Source organism: Rhinolophus sinicus, linkage group LG09, assembly GCF_036562045.2.
Source record: "Rhinolophus sinicus isolate RSC01 linkage group LG09, ASM3656204v1, whole genome shotgun sequence".
Taxonomy (NCBI): Eukaryota; Metazoa; Chordata; class Mammalia; order Chiroptera; family Rhinolophidae; genus Rhinolophus; species Rhinolophus sinicus.
In genome coordinates, this window is record NC_133758.1 from 10,038,247 (window position 1) to 10,057,949 (window position 19,703).

A 19,703-nucleotide genomic window follows, 5' to 3' on the forward strand; every position below is an offset into this window, starting at 1 on the left:
AAATACAGAATTCTGGGCAGAAAACAGACACTGGAACCGAACAGAGAGCCTAACGCAAATCTATTTACATATAAGAAAGCGGAATATGATCTAGGAAGCAGTACAGATGAGTGATGAAAGGATGGAAACACTGGCTTTTCATATGAAGAAATAGCATTAGATTCCTATACCCATTAGACAAAAATAAACTCTGGAAGAATTAAAGACCTCAATGTGAAAAACTGCAACAGAGAACTACTGGAATGTGTAGGAGAATATCTTTAGGACCTCGAATGAATATGCCTTTCGTGAATCTGCCAAGACCTTCCTGCTATCCTGGCTACCCTGTGCTAGTTCACCACACGACTGCGAGTCTAGCTTTCCCAAGGAGAATCTTAAGGCAGTACTTTCCCTGACTGCTTCCCAGCCAAGGTGCAGCACGTGACCGAACAGGCCCATCAGACGCCACAAGAGGCCTCAGGCGGAAGTGAGGAAGCTGGCTGGCTGCTGGACCTCCCGGGGCCTCCACTGTTTCGCTGGAGTGTGGAAGGGCAGAGTCCTGTGGTTCAGGGATTGGTGGCAGATTCCTGAAAGAGCTAGTTGGTTCTGGGAGTGTTCATTTCATTGAGTCTCAGGCCTCTTTTCCCATCACTCCCAAACCTTACGTGAGCTCCCTAGCGTCTCTCATAAATTTCTTTTCTGCTTAAACTAGTCAGACTGGATTTTATTGCAACTTATTACAATAACTGACATACCCAGAAGTGAAAATGTCTTTATGACAAAATATACCATAATCAAAGTTAGAGATTTAAAAAAAAAAACAGCTTGGAGAAGATATTTGCAGAATCTATAACAAAGAAGTTGATAAATATTTTTTAATCAGAGAACTTATATTTAATGGAGAAAACATAAATCAATAAACAAACAAATAAATAAGAGAATGGCTGCACCCCAATAGGAAAGTGGGGAAGAAAATGAAAATAGGTAATTTTCAAAAGTGGAAATCCAAATGCCTTTATTTTTATATACATATTTTTTGCTTATTTTAAAAATTATATAAATAGAATTATGGTATTCACATTTCCTATTTTTTTTCACTCAAGGTGAGCATTTATGAGAGTTCAGTTGCATCTTGAGTCAAAAATTAATAGAATATGTATACCATAATGCTATTTATATAAAATTTTTAAATAAGAGAAAGCAATACTATGTGATTTATGAATATATTAAAAATGCAAAAAAAAAGTGAAAAGCTGGAATCTTGCACAGTAAGCTATGATAGCAACGTCCTTCCAAGGTAGAGAGAAAGGCCACTGAGTGTACAAAGGGCACCAAAGACTCAGTTGCATTTTATTTCTGGGAATAAAAAAATAAAGGGTTGGCAGTCGTTAATGGTTTGGTATGGATTCTTCTACTCCATTTCCCGCACCTACATAAGAATTACAATTTTTAAAATGTTCCTCTCATTTCTCTCTTTCTCTTCTATAAACTGGGAGAAAGATAAACACACCATTTAATCTGTAAGTAATCGGATGTTGTAATAACATTGTGAGAGAAACAATGGCATATTCTCTGTGTAAAAATTACAGAGGAAAACCCCATATTGGATTCCCCAAAAAAATGAGCTTTAAAAAAACTAAGTAAATGGCTGCAGCTTTATTTTCAATTCAGTTTTAAATTACACGTGCACTTCATTCTCATGAACTAAAGATTAAAAAAAAAACATGAAGTTTCATTTATAATGATTTTTAGGTCTCAAAAAAGTAAGCGATGTTTGTTTTATTGTCCTGGCATCGTCATGTTCTCCTCAATAATTCTGTATCTCTGTGGAGCCATGAATCGGAGCCCCTCAGGCCACAACTGTGACACACACTTGTCATTCACAGGCCAAGCCACAGGATGCCACTGTTGCATTTGTGCTATAATCAACTTTTACTTAAACTGATGTAAATGAAGAGAGAAAAATCTCTTTTTTACAAACAGACACATGACAACTACTATTTAAGGTTTGATTCTAACTTATTTTTCGAGTTCTGACTAATTTTGAAAATCCCTTTACATTGGGGTTTGAACATCACATATTGAAATTATCTGAGTCTTTTACTAATGGCATTCAAGAACCAAACTAAAACAAATTATTTTAGACCAGTTAAGAAAAACACGTGAGCTCCCACAAATGCTTAGAACAAAGCCCTCTGACAGTTCAATTCTCCAAAGTGGTTTCTATGCCAGCTACTTGAGGTCGATTACTATATACATATAGACTCACGAGATCTCTGTGCTGTATTACTTGCTAAAACTGACAAATAATATATTCATTAGTATTTAATCCTCTCTAAATTTGTTTTTTAATGGGACCAGTGTATTTTTGAAATCAAAGTGTTGGGTAAATCAAATACTGGTTTTCCTTTGATTTATCTAAAGATACTTCATTTGCATTTCTGACTGAACCACAACTAATAGTTATACTTGGCACATTAAAATTTCTGACCCTGTCCCAGACCTGGGTAAGTTATTAAAGGTTTAGATGTTAACAATTATAAGTCACACAGAAACTGACACTTGAGGGGAAGTATTCCTTATGGCTTATGAATTAATAAAATGTACAGAAAGCCATTCCCAAAGTAGAATACATCTTATTAATAAGCGATTACACTTATGAATATCTGGTCTATGAATATAGGAAAGAAATTGTAGTCTCTCAAAGACACTGTAGTTGAATTAGAGACACATGACACATCCATATAAAAAAACCAACGCCATTAGGAAAATGAAGTGCCAAAATATTTTAAAGTGTCTGTTTAGAAGAAGAGAATCTCCAAGGACTGGAGCAACTAGGAAAGGCTTTGGAGGAGGCGAGCCTGCAGGCTCCTTGCCACTTCCTTGCCGAGTTTCACCTGTCCTCCCAGTCCCTTTCCTTGACAACTCAGTCAATCTCTGTCTTCTAAAGATTTTCATAGCTCTTGGAACATGTGTTTAGTTACAACTCTCAAAAACTGTTCATTGACTTATTCAACAATACTAGGCACAAAGAATACAACCAACATGGTTCCCGTCCCTGGTGCTTATGGTGTAACAAATGCATTGCAATTGCTTGCTTGCTCGTCTCTCTCCTCTATGGGACCGTGAGCTAAGCAGTGTCCCCAGCATGGAGGACAGAGCAGATTGTGAATACATGTCTGTTGGTTGTATGAATGAGGTACCAGGATAGGGAGGAGGCAGGAAGATCAGAAGTTAGCACAGCTGTCCAGCCGAGGGGTGCTGGGAGCTCAGATCAGAGTGATGCAAGTGGTGATGGGAGAGCAGGGGCAGTTAACTAAGAAGACCAAACAGCAAAAGGACCTGATGTTCCCCGAAGCAGCAAGGAAGAAGATGAAGCCAAAACCATTCTGAGGATGGCTTTACGAAGTGGATTTGTTTCTGCACTTGTTTTCTCCACTAACCCACGACGACACCAGCAACGCTTTTATGTTACTGAATTAACCATGGACCTGTCTAGTTCTTGGGAACTAAGCTTGCCCATGCTGCTGTGACCTGTGATGGCGCAATAAAGGGCAGGCTCCTTGAAAGACCAGCGTGGAGGGTCCCTCAGCCCGTTCTGTTCGGAGTACTCACAGCCAGATGAGCAGGCCACTCGTAGCATGAGTCACAACACATTTATCCCAGTTCTCCATGTGCCCCCAAGCCACAGGTCTTAGTTAATTTCGAGTTAGAGGCGACTCTTATGGGGTCAGTGTGACTCATAGGAATGGGACATAAGCAAAGTGATGGGCTGAGTGGTTGTAAGGTAATAAATTTTTAAACTTAACTGAAATAGCCCAAGTCTGAATTCAGGATACTGGTTGCCTCAGCAACAGAGAGGTTAACGCAGCAATAAATTGTGGCTGGTCTTATCAAATAGAGCTGTTGCCATTTTATCAAATGGCATCAGCTCCCTCGATGTTAGCTGCTAAACACAATTCAGCATGGAGAAATTATCAGCAAGTTCATATGAAGAGAAAAAGAAGACTAGGACCAGGGTCCGAACTCCAAGCCGGCTTGGGGCCTCATCTCAGACAGTTTAGAGAGCAGACAACCTCGGTCCCAATCTCCGTGCTTCTTAATTGCGTGACCTTCTGAGCAGCTCACCTTGCCTCTGGGAGCCTCAGGCTGCCCTCTTTAAAGGACAGATATTGTAAGGCAGGGAACTGCCATTCATGAAAACACTAAAAACAGGGAAATGCTCGACAAAAAAAGTATCTCGGGAAAACAAAATTAGTTAAGGAAGAGCAACAATAAAGCAGTACTATTTTAATAGGAAATACCTGTCAGCCAGCAGTTTAGATGAATGACATTATCTGAACAAAAACCCACATCTTTACCCACTGTAAAATGTCATTTTATGTTAACACTCATGCCTGACCTTTGGAGAATGGGTGTAACTAACCGAGGTAAGTTAGACATTATTGGCAAGGTCCTAGGTGGAGATTCACTATAGCGAAAGTCCACATAGGCTGTCCCTGCAGCCGTTCCCTCAAACGGACTTTGTCCCTATAGGTGGAAGTGGGTGTCTGATATGTTTGCCTGCCCAATACATTTCCCCTTCTTCCAGCAATAGCCCTTCAATTTCTTTGTAGGAAACCACCCCAGAATATGTGGGGTTAATACGTGACTAACAGCTCCCGAACCAAGTTTTAAGCCAATCCGAAACAATGAAAATCAGTGCCTAGGATTCCTCCCTGGGAAGTTCTGTCTGCTGGGCTTCATCTTGGTCCGCTGTAGACTCCGTACTAAGTGGGATTATCCTACATGACAGAATCTGACGTAGAAAGGAGCCAGCTCAGTGAGCAGCCGAGCCACCAGAGCGACCAAGAGACCAAGTCCTTCCGAGCAACAGAATTCAGCCACGCCAGAAGCTACAGCCGCAGTTGTGGGAGCCATTACGGTTTCTCTAACCACCAGCCTCTTTCAGTTGGGTTCTGTCGTTGCAGTGAAGAGTCCCACCTAACATTCCACAACTTGGGCAGCCCAACAACCTCTGCCCTGCCCAAACGAGGGCCGTTTCTCTTCTTTTCCTCACAGCTTCTACTTCTCCTCACTTCTGACACAAACCCCTCAAGAAGAACACAGGCCAGGAAGGGGGCTGCCTGGAAGGAGTTCCCACTTTATTCCCTACCATCCCGGCTACCTACTTGGAATACAGGTGGGGAAAAGTCACAATGACGATAAACACAAATTTAATCTCAATGTATAATATCCAACCACCTCATAGATCTCTTTCTCTCTCTTGCTTTCTTATCATTGATAAACTTTCTATTTTCTTCCCTGTCCATTTACACCTCCTTCCCAACAGTCTTGTTTTTAAGCCAAATTAACGCACGCATCACTTATTTGGGGCCCCATACTGTTTGGCATCATAAAGCACGATCTCTCCCCTTGGAAAGCTCAGGTGTAATGAAGGAGAATTTGGAGTTAGGAGAGAGTAAGTGAGGGAGCCTGGATTCAGAGGACAGAGGGCAGGAAAAGCCAACATTTTGAATTTGAAGAAACTGATTAGTGCCCCTGGGAAACAAGGGGGGAAAGACCAACACGCGAGGGGGAGCTTGGAGGCCGTGGGACAATCACATGACAGACCTTTCAGCATAAGATTCTGAAGGGGGAGATTTGAGAGTCCACTAAATTATTGAATGTTTTCATTAAACAATGCCTGGGAGAGGATCTAATCTGACACAGAGACCTCCTTTTAGTTAAGTAAAATTAAATCCAAACTTAAGCCTCAATTTCACCATTAAATAAATGAGATACCAAAGCCAATAGTTCCCACACTATGCTGGGATCAAAGCCGCCCCCAAGGTCCTGCAGGGTCTGCCAACCCTGCCAACCCCCGGGTCAGAGCTTATCTGCTTTATGAGTTCTGCTGACTCACGTGAGCTTTTCAAAACAAATATCTAAATAAGTTTGAAAACTCAAGGATTAGGTTCATTTCCCCTGTAGTACTAATTAGCGCGAACATAATTTCTTCCTTCTTTTGAGCCTAATCCGCCTCCTCCTCCTAATTTTCATGAATCACGTCTGTCAACCTCCCTCTTCAGGTTCCCTACCTGCCATTCACCAGAACCCAGATTTCTGCTTTATTTATTATTTTGTATAGTTTCTTTTCCTGCCATTGGGACATCAACTCACATTTCAAGGCTACAGACACCCAGGTCTGTCAGTTCAGCTCAACCTTTATTCTGCATTTCGGTCCAGTGTCTCTCTGCCTGCAGGACCTCTCTGCCTGGATGCTCCACTCACCGTTCCTGCAACCAGGAGGAAAAGAGAAGACATTCAAGTTACTCCATCCAGTAACAGCTATAGGGCTAGTGCCTGAAATGAGGCTCTTGGCTTATCTGATTTAAGGTTTCCCGGTTCCCTGGTCCCCTGCATGATGAAGTGGGGCCACTTCAATGGGTGCAGGAAATGAAGGCACAGCAAGTGGACTGCTCTCCACACCTGTGCAGTAGCTACAGCTGTCAGGCTCACAGATGGAAAGTGGATCAAGACCCCGCCTTCTGTTTCCCGAGACTGGGAGAGATTACAGTATATGATTCTGGTGTAGCATGACCCCATCTTTGCAAAAATGAAACAAGCACATGTGTCTCTTCTCATTTATTGAAGGCTGTTGCTGCTCTCACACATCACGACATACTGGGTGGCTGAGAAGAACCAATTTATTCTCTCCCAGTTCTGGAGGCCGGAAGTCTGAAATCCAGGTGTTGGCATATGGATTCCTTTTGGAGGCTCTGAGGGAGAAACCTTCCTGCTCTCTCCCCGCTTAGAGCAGCTGCTGGCGAGCCTGGCGTTCCTTGGCTTGCAGCTGCACCTCTCCAGTCTCTGCCTCCTTCTTCACATGGCCTTCTTCCCCGTTTCTCTGTCTCCACATGACTCTTTTATAAGGACACCAATCATAGAATATAGGCTCTAGTCCAGCATGACATGACCTCTTCTTAATTACATCTGCAAAGACCCTATTTCCAAATAAGGTCCCATTCTGAGGCCCTAGGTTGGCACACATTCTGGGGGAACACCATTCAACCCAGTGCATCACTCTTTAACATGTGATATTTTACATTTATTTTGCAATTTTCCAGGCCTTCCTCCCCATCCATGCAAATGTTCCTGCTATAGAAGTTCCATGAAGACTGGGGATTTTTGTCTTTTCTTTTTTAAAAAAAATCATCAGTGACTAGAACAGGTGCTGGGCACTTAATAGATACCCGGTAAATATGTGTTGAATCAGTAAATGAATGCATCATAGAAAAATCGGTATTTTTAAGGCAAAACACTGCCTGAGGGCATCGAGACGGAATTCCCAGGACTGAGCGCTGGAGCGTGGCAACGGCGAGAAGTGAGGGAGAGGAGCAGGAGCAGCGTGGGAAGGCAGAGGAGAACCAGGATATTGCACTGTTCTGAAAACGAGGTGAAGAAACTGCTTCCAGGAGGAGACAGCATCATCCGTGTCTGGTAGATACGTCAAGGGGAACGAGGACTGAGAATGTAGCCACGCTGTTGGCCATTTTGGTGGAGTGTTGGAGGCAAAAACCTGATCAAATGCACAGAAAATCATCCAGTTGGGAACATACTGAAGTGACAGTGGTTGTCACTGGATGGCTAGAAATACTGCCATCATTATTAGCTTTGTTTTGCTTGCTTGTGCCTCTTTTAATGTAATGAATGTCAGCTGACTTTATAAAAATAATTCTAAACCATATATGACAAAATAGGAAAAAATTATCTGGAATTTTTCAGGGTTTACATTTTTCCCCCTAATTTATTTTTAACCTGCTTTGCTCATCCGCCAACGTGTTCATGAAATTTTTGAACGGGGCAAAATTGAATAGCACAAATTACCAACTCATATTTTTAATGTCTTGGTGCAGAATACAAAGCCTTTTATAATTTATTTAAGCAATCCACTGTTAGACTTTTGAATTGTTTTCCACAAAACTTCTATTGTTGAACATTTTGGTTGCTTCAACCTTGGCTGTAACAAACCAACACAAAGCCAGAATAACTGGATGAAAATAAATTAGAAATAAAGGAGAGGGTGGAAAAAGAGGAATACAACTGGATAAATTCTAGAAAAACAGACAAAATTGCTTAGAGAAATAAAAGGTTTCAAAGATGCCCCTTGGTACACACAATTTGCAAATATTTGGGGGGGAAAGAAAAAGAAAGAAAACAACCAACAGCGATTAGAGATTGTTCATTTTCAACCAAATTATCATCATTATTTTTAGAAATCATTGACTCAACCAAGTTGCTTTTGACAAAATCACGTCTGTGTCCCCTTCTGGGCCAGTGCTTATTATGTAGCTACTTGGGGAGTTGGTGGGCATCCATCCGGTGGTGTAAACGGAGTGTTTATCTAATATTTGCAAGATGAGTTTCTGAGACTCAGTCCCTTTCTCTCAAATCTCAGTGCTGGTGGTGGCCCCGACTTATTCCTGACATAGTCCACCCATGATGCAACCAGAGGGCACCACCTCACGGGTAGCGCTCAAATTCAATATCTGCGTGGGTCTCAGTCCTGGCCCCAGGAATAAATTCAGCCCTTTCTCCTCTATGTCCATCAGGCACAGTGGTTTGTGCACAAACGGGAGGAAGGGAGATGTCTGGGCTCCAGCACCCAAAACTCGCCTGCTACGTAAGAGCAATGGAGAGCCACTCTGGAAATAACTTGCTTTCTCCTGTTCCAAATCCATCCTCAGAATTGTAAGAGGATGCTTCATATTTTTCAACTGGAAATAGTCACAGCTGCCTGGGGCCACTGTCAAAGCATCTAGGGCATTGGTCTTAACTTTGACCAACATTCTTCTGAAACAAGACCGACTCTGGGTTCAGACTGAGAAATAAAAACAAGAGTGAGCAACACCGGTGCCCTTAAAGGCACAATTAGAATTCTCATTTCCCAGGAGGGCGCCTTTACTTCTGGCACCTAAAGTTGCTTAGCTGGTTCGTGAGCGTTACAGCACTAAATTCATTCCCAGGCCTGAGTCAAACCATCAGGCATTCTTTATCTCCACTGCCAGGAACAAAGGTGAGAACCCAGCCCAGGTGAGTTCTTAGAATATACTCTATCCTGTAAGAAAACTACAGCCTGCTTTCCTCATCTCTGGACCGCATATTCTTTGTATTCTATGTATGATGCCTCTGCTGAGCCATTTGAAAGTAGGTTTCAGACATCATGACACGTACCCTAAACGCTTGGACAAGCAACCACCACAAAGGACACCCTCTGACTCAACCCCACTATCGTCACACCAAAGAAAACGAGCATTAATAATATCTAATGGACAGCCCTTATTTAAATTCCACAAGAGTCTTCAAAATGTCATGTATAGCTTTAAAATGGTTTCATCAGACATTGCCTTTGGCTTTCATGTCTCTTTTAGTCTGAAAAGTATTTGACTCAGAATAGTCCCCCTGCCTTTTTGTTTTGCCATCTTTGTGTCTGCTTCACATTGCTGCAATTTCTTTTTGAAGTCCACACCAATTGTCAGCTCTCCCATATCCAAGATTATCTGATTATTCCCTGCTAATCAGTTAACCACTCTGGGCCAGAATGCTGTACAACTGACAGGCGTACTTATCGTATCATATCAGAAAGTGGGTAACGAGAGGCCATCCCGATGCTACATTTGATCACTCTGTAGTCACTTAACAAACCCCACAGTGAACAAATCCATATTTTCTAATCACCTCTATGTGCGATAGATGCCCAGGGTATCGTTCAAAACAGTCTTCATGAACAAGAGCTTTTGAGATTTTCTTTTTTAATTCCACCCTACGTGACAAGCCTTCTCCACTGCTGTGCATGGGATGTTTAAAAAGCCTGGGAACTAGTATTGGTTACCGTTTATACAATCTGGAATTGCTTCTGTCAAGACCAAAACCAAACCAAACAACACCTTGCAAACAAAAAATTGCAAGCATCCCAAGATGTGAGTTTTTAAGCCAAATTCTAAACGGAGACAGATTGCTAAGGCCAGCAAGCATTGGGGTTGAAACGTGGCCTCTGTTCTTTTTCCGGGATGGTCACTGGTCACCTCACCTGGGCTGCTCATGTTTTTGAAATCACACCAACAGACATCACTCCTGCCAGCTGAGGAACAGGCAGCTTCCGGTCCCGGAGCAGGCTGTGGGTCGTGCTGGGTTTTTTATTTCTGGATTGCCCAGCCCATGGCTGATCAGCTGGCACTACACCTGGGCTTGAGATGGATTTGCTGTGATTCCTCCATTACCCCAACTCGACCCTTGTCCATGGTGTGATTTTCTGGGGCTGGAAATTGCTCTTCTGTGCCCCCGAGATCATTCCTGTCTGCTTGAGCTGCAGAAAACTCTGATTTTGTGCTTCATCCTGTTCATTGGAGAGCCCGGCTACAATACAGCTGCTGCTGCTAAGCCATTTACCTGGTGAGCTAGACTGTCAGCGAAGCACATGAGATGAGGGCCTTGAGGGAGACCTGGGGACAGTAAATTCCACGTTGGGTGCTCTTCTTGATAGTGCCACTAGGGCTGGTTTATGGCCCTGGAGCCATTCCCCTGGGCAAGTTGGTATGACCTGTGTCAGATACCTGCCTATGAAGCATATACTACTGTGTTTCCCCAAAAATAAGACCTAGCTGGACAATGAGCTCTAATCATCTTTTGGAGCAAAATTAATACAAGATCTGGGCTTATATTATATAAGACCCGGTGTTATGTTATATTATGTTATGTTATGTTATGTTATGTTATGTTATGTTATGTTATGTTATATTATAGATCTGGTCTTACATTATAGTAAAATAAGACTGGGTCTTATATTAATTTTTGCTCCAAAAGATGCATTAGAGCTGACTGTCTGGCTAGGTCGTATTTTGGGGGAAACACGGTATATGCTAGGCACCCTGCTAACTCCAGCGCCCTCAAACCCAGCAGGAAAGGCTGGCCTGGCAGGGGGTTCACAGTGGCTGCACGGGCTGTTGGGGGACCTCAGCAGCACCTACAGGTCCAGTGGCAAGAGACAGGGCAGCCGCTGTGGTGGCCAGAGTTGGTGGTGTGCACACACCTGGCTACGGGGCCAGCTGCAGGGGCTGGTTGCAGACACACACATGGTGGCAGGGGCAGGGCCAGCAGCAAGGCCCAGGGCCCCCTGTGGGTGCCCTGGCAGTTGTGAGGGGCCTGGCTATCAATGTGCACGCATGTGGCTGCCATAGAGGTGCACAGAGGTGCAGGCTGGTGATGGCAGTCAGACCAGCAGGGTGCAAGGACGCAGCCGAAGGGGTTAGTTGCAAGTAAGTCCTGCAGTGCAGACCAGTGATAGGAGGCAGGGCCTGAGCTGGGCCCACAGCAGCTGCAGGGACCCTGGCCATTGGCACGTATGCCTGTGGCTGTAGGATTTTGCCATGGGGGTTGGGCCAGGGGCACGCAGGTGCACAGCTAGAGGGGCTAGGTGCTGGCGAGCTCAGTGGTGAGGGCCCGGGACAGGAGACAGGGACAGACCTGGGCCCCCAAGCAGTTTCGGGGACTCTGGCTGTCCGTATGCCCTCCTTTGGCTCCAGGGTCTCCCCGTGGGTTAGTGCAGGGCAGTGGAGGCCGGCGACAGGGTCAGAACACTGGGGTGCAGGTGCACAGCAGGAGGGGCTCGCCCCAGGCGTGTGCACTGGGGTGGGGTCAGCTGTTGGGGTCTAGCCTGGCGTCTTGCACTCATGCAGTCATGGAGGCGGCTCAGGTAGGGGCAGGGTGGGAAGCGGACAGGGAGGGATTCAGGGGTCTGGCATCTGGAAATGCGAATACCTGTGGCACGAAAACTGGTGACATCTGCAGAGGTCTTCCACGGCTGTGCTGGCCACCGGTCAGTTTCTTCAGGGGTAAAAGCTGCTGGGGGACTCAAACACTGCAGAGCAGGTCCCTGGGAACCACCGCAGGTGCTGCTTCGTGGCTGCTACTGGCAGCCCCTGCCCTTCCTTGATCTTCGTCATCTGTGTGTGTCTCAGCTTTGCTGGTTTCTGGGTGGAGTGAAAACAAAGCAGAACCTTTATGCGCTGCCCTGAAGGGTCGGGGAAGCTGGCCCATCACCCTGCTGTCCCTTTCCTGGTGAGGGGAACCCTGTAGAGTGGGGAGCTCCCTCCCAGAGCAGAGCAGTGCTGGCCAGGGGAATGGAAGAGGCAGGCCCAGAGAAGCCGTGAGGAGACTTCCCATTCTCCGTGGTTCTTCTCAGGTGTTTTGCTGCATTGTGTTGCTGAAGTTTCTTAAGTGGATTCCAGAGCTCTCCCAGAGCTGTGGTCTGTGGATAACTGTCTAATTGTCGATCTTAATGGGGGGACAGAGGCAGGGGTCTCCTACTTCACCATCTGGGTCTTTCTGGGTGTTTTTTCATCTTTGTATTAAGAAGAATTTCAGGGTGGGGAGGAAAGGACATTTTTTAAAAAAATGTATTTTGAAATGACTAGAATACCTTCCTTCCTGAAATTTCAGACTTAAAAAAATGGTTTACAGGAAGAGAAGTAATTTGTCTGAACAAGTCTGAGTGTGTGTGTCTTATGATTTTGAATTTGATCAGAGTTTATTATGATTGACTATAGAGAGGAGATGTTATCTGTTTGGGCAGCCATTTCCAGCCTTCCAACGTCTCTTTCTAAACGCAGACCTGGTTCCGTCACGCTGATAGATATTTCAGTCCATACAGCTTCTTCTCACCCCTTCTTATTTTGGTGAGATGTACTGCTGATATGAATATGGGCTGAACATTCAATCAATAATAGTTACATAAATATTGTCAGGTTGTATAAATAGAACTGCTTTTAAGTGACTATATTTTCAGCTTCTGGCAGCAGCAACTTTAGCAAATGCTCTTTTGGGAAATGCCCTCAATAAATATTATATTTGAAAAGAGTTTGGTGAAGTTGGACTCACTGCAAGAGCCACAGAACACGGAGCTTATTTAAAGCCTGTTTTCAGCTATCATTTCCATTTTCGAGGTAATAAACCGTCCTACTCGTTGAACTTGAGATTCACCTTTCAATTAGGAATCAAATTGCAGAACCAAAGGACAGGCTGGGAAAGGTGGAATGCTGAGGGGTCGTGGAAAGTCAGACATGCTTGGTTTCATCATTTATGGGCATGAAAGCTTCCGGTCCTTTGGAAATCCCCCTGGCAGTGTCTGAGAACACACAGGTCTCAAAGCTTCTCCGGATTGTGCTCAGGGAAAGAGAGAGAGAAAGCGAGCGAGGGATTTTTCTTTAATTGCATTTCCCCTGGTTTTTCTTACACTACGTGAGAAAAAGGTCTTCACGTGACAGAATGAATTAAAAAGGCCTGTGTTTATCCTCTTTGGCATTGGCTGTGAGGGAAGCTGAATGGAGTGGTGGTGAATAACTGTATAATTGAAATTGCCTTGCTTTTGTTTTACCTCAGGAGTGGCTTGTTGTGCAGACTTCAGATTTATTGAGACAGATGACACCCTTGTGTGTAAATCACTTTGTAAAAGTAAATCAGGCAGTTTTCCATAATTCCTTTAGATCCCTGGGGTACAGTTTAATACACTAAAGCAATAACTCACTGTTAAGTGGGAACCTTGGGGTGACTGTTTCCTGGGGAATCATCTTCTCGTTGGGAGACTCCTTTGTAATGCTGCAGTCAGGAAGCCTCCCCATTTTCCGTCTGCTCTTGTCATTTTCTGTTTTCGTGTCCAAAAGTCTCTAGGTTTGGAAGGTAGAAAGTCAGGTCTTGTGTTTCTGGCACGAGGAGGCGTTATCCATTCCCAGGAATGGTGAGGAGACACCACGTGAAGTATGCCACCTGTCTGGGCATTGGGTCAGCAGGATTTGCTCCTGCCATCCTCCGGCCTTTATTTGGCAGTTTGAGGGAAGGCGAACCTAGGACCCTATCACTCATGTTTGTTATAGAAGTTGGGAACATCAAACACTGTGTCTCTAAGACATTTGACTTGCATTTTTGTTTGATTTAGGATGTGGCCCTACTTTAGCTGTCTTAAACCATATTTCTGATGTGCAAAAATAATAATAAACAATTGGTCGCTTAACCTTCCACTGCTACAAGAAGCAGAATTTGGGGGAGGATAATTGTCAAGTATTTATAAAATGGTACATTGAAATTAAGAAGACCCATTTAAGAATTGGTGGCTTAAGATTATTTAAAATGTAATTACTTTTGGCCTTTGTCCTTCTCTTCCTCTTTCATGGATGAAGACAGGAATTCCACAGACAGTGCCAGTTGGTGGAACCTAATAGTCAAGAAAGGGTTGGGGTGGTTCAAGATGAAATTAAATCACATGCTTGGGTAGCCTGCATTATAAGCAAGCCCCAGGCTTCATTCTCGAGTGTCTAGTTTCTGGTTTCCTTCCGCTGCAGTGGTGCCTCCTCTGCACTGGCAGCCAGTGGCTTAACTGCCACTCTGATGACCCATCTCCTGAAAGCTCTGTAATCCTTCTTTCACACCTACATTTTTCTATTTCATTATTAAGGCCATAGGATTTAGACAAACTTACCTTTCTCCTGTGCCTTTTTCTCTGCTCACGGCTCTACTATTTTAGTTTTGCATTTAATTTCATCTTTTCTAACTGACATACACATATATATTTTAACTTAGGAAGAACCAAACATAATTTATAATCACATTGTTAATCACTTAAAAAACAAACAAACAAACCCAGATTTCAATACAATATTATAGTTTGAAGTAATTCTAGGCTTATCATTCATGTCCCAGAAAATTTTCCCGATGAGATGGAGGTACAGGCAGGAGAGGGCCTGCCGGGAGCCCCCTGAACCCTGGGTCTCCAGGTCCAGGCACCTGCAAAGAGCCACTGAGTGGTAAAGAGAGTGCCGTCCCCCTGGGGCCCAGCTCAGACCTCTCGCCTGACTTTCCTCCTGCATTCCCACCAACTCTTTGGAGATGTGGGAAGATGCTACAGCCAGTTTGTCCAAAAGCCAGTGAAGCAAGGAAAAAGCCAAACCTTGGTGGTTTTTCCCAAGTGCCAATGTCTTTAATATCATTGCTGTCCCAGGTTCGCAGGCTGTAACAACCACACAGATATGCTTTGAAGCCCAAGCGGACAATCTCCCACGATGGAAATGCTGCCAGTATTTAAGAGGAACAGATTTTTTATTAAGAGGCAGAAAGTTGCCGACACCCCTCAGAAGGTCTTCAGCATCAAGGCGTTGTGTGAAGATCAAGCCCCTTCAGCTGGGTTCTTTCTGGGGGGTGTGCAGCCCCTCATACAAGCCCACACTTATACCCTCAGGGATTCACCAGATAATCCCAGAAGCCACTGGGGTTTTATTCCCCCGGCTCACCGCGCGTGTGGGACCAGCAGCAACATGACTTCAGCAGGCTGGACATGCCTGGTGACATCATTCTTCGGTGTCAGCAGAGATGTTAGCTGGAATTTGGTGCTGTTGCTGCATTGGAAAAATAAACCAGAACTTTCCGACTGGGAGTGAACAAAGATCTGTGGAAGCCTGAATTGCTTTTAGATCTTTGCAAACGGTGATTGCAAGCCTGATATTTTTCTAATATCTAACAATAGTAGCACTTTCCAGAATTGCCTTCCTAACATTCGTAGAAAACTATAAATAGTCCTCTTAATATGCAGAGAAGTAGGTATATGCCGGGTGTTTCGTGGGGGAGGGATGGAGCTGTAATTCCCACCTATTTCAGAAGCTTGACAAGCACATTCTTGTCTTTTGCCTCCTACAGATTCCCCAGGCCTTCCCACACTCCCATCCTCCAAGCGACTTCGAGACAACCGCTCAGGTTGTCACTGTCGCCTAGAGAAATTCCCAGGCCTTCTTACTTCTTCCCAGATAAAGCTCAAGCCAGGTCCTTCTGGGAGACGTGCTCTACCCTTTGCTCTAGGAGAGGTGTGTGTGGTGGGTCATTTGCTCCCTTGTTTCTGTTCTTAAAGACTCAGGGAGGTGGGGTGAGTGAAGGCTTCCCAGTGTTACTTTATTGGGGCTAACTTTCCTTGATTGCCGGGTTTTCGTGCCTAGTTACAAAACTATTGATGTGTGAATCTTGCAAAAAGGCTTTCTCCACAGTTTGGATTAGAACCTTGACCAGGAATGATTTTGAACTACTTTTAGGCTGAACAATATTTACAGTGGACTCATCGTCTTCTGGAATCATATTTTAAACCATTTGGCCTCTAACCTGCAGCCCTCGATGTATTCTAAGTCACATCTGCAAAGGCACCTTGGCCCTGACTGTTCCCAGCCTGGGCATGGGTTGGAAAGCAAGCAGGATTGGGGGCGGGGGAGTGTCAGGAGCCTCTGGGCCTCCTCCCTAGGCTGACACAAAGGCCACTGTCTAACCTCCTGCGTGCTGCTAGGAACTCTGTCAGGCAGGTCAGTCCCGGGAAGACTCCCAAGAAAGTTGGGGATCTGGGGATGTATTTCTGTCACTCAACTCGTCCTACCACACCTGGAAGCCTTTGTCTCCACAGCAGTAGACATAGCTGGGGTAATACATTTCCAGTCCCCAGCTTCCTGGGGAAGCTGCCTGGCATGGGTCTGGTCTCCCCTCCTAGCCCTCCTTTCCAGTGGCTCCCCTCTCCCTCCTTACAGAAAGAAAGCAGGCTTCTCATGGGTGCTCCAGATTGTAAAAACTAGAGTGCCAAGCCAAGGGCAATCGGACAGTTTCATATTTAATCAGGCATCATACACTACTGTCTCCACATATTTCTGTTAAGGGGAAGCGCAGCTTCAGGGCTGGGGTTGTTATCCAAGGTAGGTGTTGGCACTGTTTTAAACATCTCTCTCTTTTATCTCCTAACTACTGACAGAGCTCTGGCCTCAGCCAGGAAGCAGGCTGGAGGGAACCTGGCAGTGGGGGCGGGGCTCTATGCTCTCCGTTGCTCTCTGTGAAGTGAGCTGTTACCCTGGAGACACATCTGAACACATTCATCTGAACTGAGAAAAGGAGGCAGATTCTTTCTAACGGAAAGCCTAAGTCTAATTTGGTTGATTGATTGGACAATGAGGATTGACTTTGTCAATTCATGTATATGACAGCCATTTTCCATAAATTAGATGAGCTAAATAGTTCCTCAGACATCTTGAATAAAATAGATTTAAAGCCCTTGATAAGGTAAAACCATCTTATCAAAAATATTCGATTGATAAAGGCATATTGAAATGAACAGTACTTAGATTTTCCTAAACTTTTCTTGCAATATTGGGTGAAATAAAATGTCTAAGTGATAGATAATAGGTTTAATTAATCATCATTTAGTAAGTCTTAGCAGAGCCTGTTTGCTTATAGTTTCCCCAAACTGAGAAACTAAATGACGCCAATGACTGAATAACAAATAACAAGTCTTTTTGTAAATCAGATGGTTTCCTTTTTTTTTTTTTTTTTTTGGCTTTTAATATAATTGAAGGAGGATCTAATTGAGTTGTCAGCTGATAGTTTAATAAAAATAATTTTTGAAGATCTGAGTGCCATTGCTGTAACAAATGCCTGCTATTTATGTACGGGAACAGAGACTTGTAGAACTTACATATATAAAAATGAAAACTTGGAAGAGAATTAAAGCTGAACCCAGTGTTACTCTAATAAGCAAAATGTTCACCTATGGATGAATCCATCTCTTTAAGAGAGACATTTCCAATAACATTGCATTTTTACATGTAATAATTACATACCAACATTTGAAATATATTTACGTTGTTTTGAACAGTTGTGAACTAACAATAATTGTAGCAATAACTCAATCCAGATAAAAATGAATGCCTAGTGCCTTATGGTCACTGAAAATATAAAACAGTTTAAAATTTCAATTTATATGCATAAATTTGAGGCAGGGAGGCATGACAGAGTGAGTGAGCACTGACTCCTTTGAAGCACACAGCTATAACACTGGGCTAAAATCCGTGGGAGAAATAGAGTGGACATACGGGTTTCAAGCAGAAAAAGACATGATACAGGTGTTCCAAGATTTAAACAAGAATGGTTCACATCCTTTTCAAATGAATAATGGAGGTTTTCAACTCTTATGGTATTTAGATTTCGTTATATATATTTAAAAGAATTCTGTAACAGTTTGTTTTCCAAATGCCAGTATTTACAGCCCACTGGAAAGTACATCTTTTGTGACTGTTGTGACTTATGATGAAAAATCTAAATGTCAACTAAAAAAAATGTGCAACAAGGTACATCTAGCTTTCTTTTGTTTTCATTATTATATAAACTGCACGAGGAAATTTTGAAATCCACTGTTCCAGGAGACTCAGGTTTCTTGATATCAGACAGGACAGTTTTTCTCTCTCCTTTCCCTGTGCTTCTGTTAACAGGCAATCAGCCTCCTGGGGCCACCCTGGGGCCACCTTGGGACCACAAGGGACTGACTACACCCTCCCTTTCCTGCCACCTTGGTGTTTTTAAGTTTGAACAACACTGGAACCCCTTTTAAAGGGAACATATCGTGTGGGTTCCCATTGTTGGCTTACATTATTCCTATAGTAATGTTACTTACAAATACAAAACTTGATATTTAACCCTTTACACACTCATGGCCCTTATACATTGATTTATAAAAACAAACTGACAAATCAAAACTAAACCCCCAAACCAACACAATTAAAATTTTACTTCACACAACCGTTGATATTATTTGCTAACGCTGAATTGCTACTTTAGGGAGTATAGCACTGGTTGCTGTGGCAGTGGTTTTGTTCCATTGTTTTCCTTTCATTTCCACATGCCCATCTTCCTGGGGTCCATGGAATGACTCACTGATTGCCTCTCCTTTTCTGTTCAGCTACTGTGAAGCCCTTGAGGACAGTCAGCACAGGTGATGTCACTGGTGGTGAGACCCCTCCTTGCCCAGATCCCATTGTCCTTATCTCAACAGCCTAGGACAGTTATATGCTCCTCGGTGACAAAAAGATTATAAATATGAATGCAGGCACCTCACTCACGGAGCGTATGTAAAGTGTTTATCAAGTGACTCTGAATTCACATCCATTAAGACATTCTTAAAAGTCAGCAACAAAAGGAAAATAGGAGATTTGAAACATCCCCATTGGAAAGAACTTCTGGCCCCCGTCACATCTCGGACCTCAGAGGTCCGCAGACTCAGTTGGAGACAGGAACAGCACAAGGTTGGCTATCACCTCCAGCCTGAACAGGTGCAAATCTTACCAGTTTAGGCAGGTCCAAGAAGACACGTAGGAAAGAGAGGTCATGGAAAGTTCTTTCCATCTAATCCGCTATAAGGAACTCAGAGCCAAAGCATCCCTGAATTGCAGACCACACCTCGCACTGGTAAAGTCACCCAGGATGGGCCTCTGATGTTTGGCTTTGGTTCCAAATATCAAGAATAGCTTACCTGGATGTATGGTCTCTCTCGATCCCAACTGGACCCTCTACAACCAGATTGCTGTGGTTCCTAAGTGCCTCCTATATATCTATGTAAATAAATACAGAATAAGAGAGTAGCATGTAGGAGCTACATAGAGCATATGTTACATGTTGTATAATATATACAATTATAATATAAATATATAAAATAAGATATAGACACTGGGGCGGGGTGGGCCTCTGGTAAGCGCATCTAGAAGTCTCCAAAGCTCAGCAGGCACACACTTAGTGTGTTTCTGTCCAGTGGTTTTGGAGGAAGCCAGTGGAGATTGTAGTCACCGTTACCAATCCCGAAGGGACCCTAAATCTTCGGATATTCTGCACATTATTCCCTTCCC

The 19,703-nt window shown here is 43.8% G+C and overlaps 2 long non-coding RNA genes across 3 annotated transcripts in view; both read right to left on the minus strand.

Moving 5' to 3' along the window:
- Positions 1-14,421, minus strand: part of LOC109446218 (uncharacterized) — a 42,624-nt gene extending 28,203 nt beyond the window's left edge. Inside the window, exons 1-4 of one of the 2 annotated variants that reach the window (XR_012498717.1) lie at positions 14,153-14,421; positions 13,544-13,682; positions 11,779-11,990; positions 6,142-6,257 (exon numbers count right to left, since the gene is read on the minus strand). This is a non-coding gene — a long non-coding RNA (uncharacterized LOC109446218). The remainder of the gene's footprint in view (positions 1-6,141; positions 6,258-11,778; positions 11,991-13,543; positions 13,683-14,152) is intronic. The other variant, XR_002137168.2, reaches the window with a different exon arrangement.
- A 535-nt stretch (positions 14,422-14,956) lies between these two features.
- LOC141573056 (uncharacterized) overlaps positions 14,957-19,703 on the minus strand; it is a 33,325-nt gene continuing 28,578 nt past the window's right edge. Inside the window, exons 2-4 of the long non-coding RNA XR_012498623.1 lie at positions 19,334-19,412; positions 15,300-15,404; positions 14,957-15,080 (exon numbers count right to left, since the gene is read on the minus strand). This is a non-coding gene — a long non-coding RNA (uncharacterized LOC141573056). The remainder of the gene's footprint in view (positions 15,081-15,299; positions 15,405-19,333; positions 19,413-19,703) is intronic.